Raw genomic sequence first — 5,237 nt, 5'->3', positions numbered from 1 at the left:
TCTACACGCAGAAGCAAGCAATCGGATTGCTACTCTGAAGTTTAGGGACACCAAGCAGAAGTTATGAATGGAGTTGGAGTAATGCCTCCAACCCCATCTACTCTTGGGTCAGGCTCTCTAAATAAGAACATGCCAAAAATGAGGTTGGAATGAAGATAATATCAGACGATGGAATTCATAATCGTTTGAGACTTTCAAGTATTGAAGTGGTTGGGGTTATACGTCATTAGATGGAGAAGGGGAGCTGTGTCAAAGATCTCTCTCGAGATAAACTCCGTTTCTGATGATCCGAACCTCATAGACACGTTGCTTCACAGTTTTATTATAGAGGTGCATGCAATTGTAGGTAGCTTTAAATGTGTCCTTCTAGGGTGATGTTAGCTTGGGAAAAGAAAGCGTGAAGCCTAAATAAGAGTGAGATTTCAACATGAAAAAAGCTTTCAATAGGCCTTTTGGGTGATTTGTGAGATGGATGTCATTTTGAACCTATATTCTTCCCTATCCTATTTTTTTTTTGGTATGTGTGCATATAAAGCAACTTTTGCCACCTGAGATTAAACTGATTTTTGTTTTGGAGTATGATGCATAAACTATTTCAATGCAGATATTCTTCTGTTGGAAAATAATCAAAACACAAATTGAAAATTTTGTTTAAGCAATAATAATTAGCGCCTCTAAAAAATGAGTCGGAATTAAAATCCCTCACTCCATGAGCCCTGTTGGTATGTAAAGGGGTTATGCAAACCTTTTCTGTTCGGTTTTAATGCGTCTCCAGGATTTGAGACAAAACTTGGTTAAAATTGGATTTTATTTATTTTGTTTATCAGTTTGTATTGGGGAAGTGCCTAGAAGCTCCCACATAGACTGGTTACCTCTTGCATTAAGGGCTGTACAGGCACCCAGCAAATGGACTTAAAAATTAAATGAATGTGCTACAGACAGTGAAGAAAGGATGGGTTATTGTCTCCGTCTCTGGTTTATAGCCTATAGTGACAGAATAACGGCCAAATTTTTTCAGGCATTCCAAAGCCATTCTTGAGACTTAGGGCGCAGACAGAAGTGACAGTTTTTGCCCAAGTTGGCCACAGAAAACAGGTTATAGCTATGATCAAACACAAGTGCACGACTACAGGCAGCTTAAAACAATGGCTGAAAATCTGACCCCTCACTGGATGAGGGTTCAGATGAAAATGTTTCAAAACAGAGCGTCTTCTGTAACTTCTGTCTGCGCTGTTGGTAGATCTTTGGCTTCTGGAGGCCAGATTTACGTGGGTATTTAGACCCCTAAAGGTGTAGGACACACATACGCACACTTTACCTAAAAACACACACACACGCACATGAATGCACATACTCTTTACCTAAAAGGACTCTCGCAGGTTTGCACAGTATAATGCTGGCTGAGAGAGGAACTGAATTCAGATTCCCAGAGTCCCAATCTAGTGCTCACAGCTGAATTCTGACTCCCTTGGGCCAGCTGCTGGTTTTACACCCCAGATGTGTGAACTCGGAGACAAAGGCAGGAGGCAGTAGCTTTGTGCTGGCTTTGGCGCAGTTCTGCATTGAGCCATGCAAGAAACTACACAGGAAGTTGATGACAGTTGCTTTCAATTAGAGGATAGTAGGGACAACTTAAAAACTATGAGGGGATGTCATGAGAAAACCCAGCAAGGATGTGAATCTCACTGGAGACAGTGTGGGAAGAATATGCATTAATTGGTTAATGCTTGTGAAGTGCTTTGAAGATGAAAATAGCTATATAAGTGCTTGGTATTATTATTATGCTGACAATGGCTATGTAGGAAGGAGTCATGGAGCTCAGGGAGCAGTCGAAATTGATTAAGAGACAATTTTGAAAGAGAAAGTTTTGAAGGGAGAAAATTACGTCCCTTGAGAAGAGGCCATTCCGGCTGAATATTGGAATAAGTGCATTACTTGTCAGGAGCTGAGCAAATAATTCAAAGCGAGTGATTTTCTTGTATGTGGCTGGTCCATGGAAGTCTCTCCGTTTCATGAAAATCATTAGTCTGTGAACTTCTGCAAATAATTACTGACCTGTAGGTAGCTTATGGGTGGGTGGTTGGTTATGAGAGTCTAAGTCATTGCAGGGATGTGGAGGCCAACCAGTGTCGGCTTGTCTTGATTGGGCATATGACCCATGAGTCAAAAGAAATAGTCAATCCTGACTCATTTTCCCAAGAGATAGGGGAATACTAATGCTGTCGTATAAAGCACTGGTAGGACCTTATTTGGAGTACTGTTCTCCATTTTGGCCGATCGCGCTTAAGGAAGAAGAGCTCATGGTGGAAGGGAGCAGAGAAGGGCTAGCTGATTAGTCAGGGGAGTGAACTGTCTTAAGAAAGGAAAGTGTAAAAGAGTTTTTGGCTTTTTTATTCTAGCACATAAAGGCTGCGAGAGGGCACGGCCGCACTATAAATATGCAGAGTGGCTAGACATAAAGAAGAGAGAACTATGTAAGCTAAAGGACAATGCTGGCACAGGAACAGCTGGGTACAGGGGCAGTGGCATGGTTGCAGCTCCCTTCCACAGTGTACCTTGCATTGTGCCGGCTGCTCCAGTTCCCAGTGGCTGCAAACACCGGGATTCCCTGCAGAGTTTAAGGTGTGACAGGAGCCTCGGGCTGTCATGGGACGCCTGCAAGGACCAATTGGGGAACAGATAAGGAAGGGGAGATGTCACGTGCCCACGCCCCTCATTGTCCCCAGCTGAGCTGTGGGTTGGGGAAGCCCCAGGACTACCCCTGCCCCATTTCAGCTTGGGCTGCAGGGAGCAGCAACAGGTGGTTCCCTGCTCCCTCCCTCTCCACTGTCAGCCTCAGGGTCCCAGCTGCAGGGAGCAGTTTTGTGGGGTCCTGGGCTTGACTGGGGACAGCAGCGGTGGTGGCTGCTTTCCCCTTCCAGCACCTGCTCCTGGCTACTGGAGGATACCTGGGGGGACCAGGCAGGAAGCAGGAGTGTCTGGAAGGAGATCCCTGTCCAGCACCACTGTCCCTGGCCAAGCCCAGCACCTTGAGCTGCCACAGAAGCTATCAGCTGGAGTGGGGCAGGAGTAGCTCCTGGTTCAACTGGAGACAGTAGTAGTGGGGGAGTTGTTCCCCCCACCCCCGTTCTTGCATCTAAAGGCAAAACATAAGTAGACCCTTCTGGAGAGAGGGAAGGGAGAAAGGTATGGGGGGGAAAGGTTTTATCTGCTTTGGGAACTCCAAAAAGGCCACCAGTGAGGTGCTGTCCACATCACCTACACACCTCGTTGCAAATTCCTAGATGCCTATATGAATAGGTACCAAGTGAACATGAATAAATTTAGGCTGGAAATGAGAAGAAGATTTCTAACCGAGTAGTAAAGTCCTGGAAGAAACTTCCAGTCAGAGACATAGGGGTGAACACTTGAAAAAAAATTATCGAAGGAATGATGTCACGTGGTTTACTTGTGATAACAAAACAACTCGATTTGACTCAACGGATCCCCTCCCTGCCCGTGTCCAACTTCCGCTTTTTATGAGCTTTGTCATTTTGATTTAATTTCCAGTGTTGTATTTGCTTAAAATATAAGCAAACTCTACACCTTATTTGCAGAACATTTTTGAATGTTTGTCCTGCTGCTTCCACAAGTGATAAACCTCTGAGGCTTGTAGCCTGGGCTCCAATGAGAATGCCGTGTTAATGCTTTTCTGCATTTTGCCCAAGCTTTCTGAACCCCAGTTTCAAGTTGCATAAGTAATGCTCCTCTGAAAACCCCACGAGTGTTTCCTGTTGGACTAGAAATAGAATAAAAAGTCTCTTTTAGCACCAGTGAACTCCAGGGATTTCTATCTGGTATCAAGGGTTCTCAGCTTGTCCTTAACATGAATATTGTCTCTATAAAATGCTTTTAACTTCCATCTAAGGATATGAATGTTCAAAATGCATTAATTAAACTGAACCAAATGGTGTGAGGTAAGGAAGACTATGTTAGAGCAGCTTATCCAAAGGTGGGGGGTGGTCATTGGTCCTTTTTTATACCAGACCATCCCGTTTTTAAATTCTTTGTTCCCTGTCTTGTCTCTAAATGAGGAACAGATTGCAAAAAGCCTTGTTTTTCGGGTCACTGCTAGTAATGCATGTCAGTCATTTGTCCTCACAATTCTATTGGCTGTGCCTAGAGGTAGGACAGTGCACACCAGGAGGAGAGCAGGGCTCTGAGCCAGCCAGGGAGGGAGGGAGGTTGCCTTTTTGTGGTGGCCCCACCTCTTGCTGTTGATTGGCCAAGGGGCCCAGTGGCCCCACCCTTCCCTGCAGATTGGCAGAGGCAGCAGCTGCCCCAACCCTCACCACTGATTGGCCAAGGGGGGCAGCGATCTCCCCTTCCCCACCCACCAATGGGATGTCCTGTATTCTAGGGGTGTCTCAGTGGCCACCCTATCTAACGGGTATGTCAGTGCTAGGTCACGGAGGTTATAGATAGACCTTGCCAAATAAATCCAAATGGCCATTGTCCCACGCATCGATCATGATGGACAAAGCAGGGTGTTTCCCCGCTTACAGCGACGCACCCTGGAGATCCCGATGCTGTGTCTCTGTCGGCGGGGAACCCCAGCTTTCCCTGCTTCCAGAGAAGTGCCCCAGAAAAAGCTGAGCAAGCACTCCCAGGGCTTTGAGGGGTCAGATCCTACATGGGGATTTATGAGACATGCAGGATCAGGCCTCTCAAACCTGCCAAGGGAGTGCCTGCTCAGGAAAGTTGGGCAGCCCAGAGTTGCCCGCACTCTCCAACCACGGAGCAAATAAGCGTCTGCTGCAATCGTCATGCAAATTATTGCTACCTTTTGTCATGGCCACAAGTTTGGGTGTTCGTGGTGTGGCAAAGGGTACAGAGGTCTATTTGCTTCTGCTTTGTGTCACCCTACAAATTATTAGGGTGGCCCCAAAACAGCATCTGTTTCTAGCCTCAGAAATTTTGTGGCTGAACCGTCAACAGAGAACTTTTTAAGAACAAGTCCATGTTCCCCCACTTCATATATTGTAGGAGCTGGGGAAAGCATACGGTGCCTTGATATTCTCTTGCATCTTTCCACCAGAGAATATTATTGTCAGAAGAAAATATTAGGAGCACTAGTCTGATTTCCTCAAAATCGCAAGCCAGTGAAACTTGTGCAGCAACTTGTGCATTTCATAGATGTTAGGGTCGGAAGGGACCTCAATAGATCATCGAGTCCGACCCCCTGCATAGGCAGGAAA

This window comes from Alligator sinensis, unplaced genomic scaffold (assembly GCF_000455745.1).
Source record: "Alligator sinensis unplaced genomic scaffold, ASM45574v1 scaffold547_1, whole genome shotgun sequence".
NCBI classification, from domain to species: domain Eukaryota; kingdom Metazoa; phylum Chordata; order Crocodylia; family Alligatoridae; genus Alligator; species Alligator sinensis.
The sequence above is the reverse complement of the archived record's forward strand: the minus strand, read 5'-3'. Positions refer to the sequence as shown.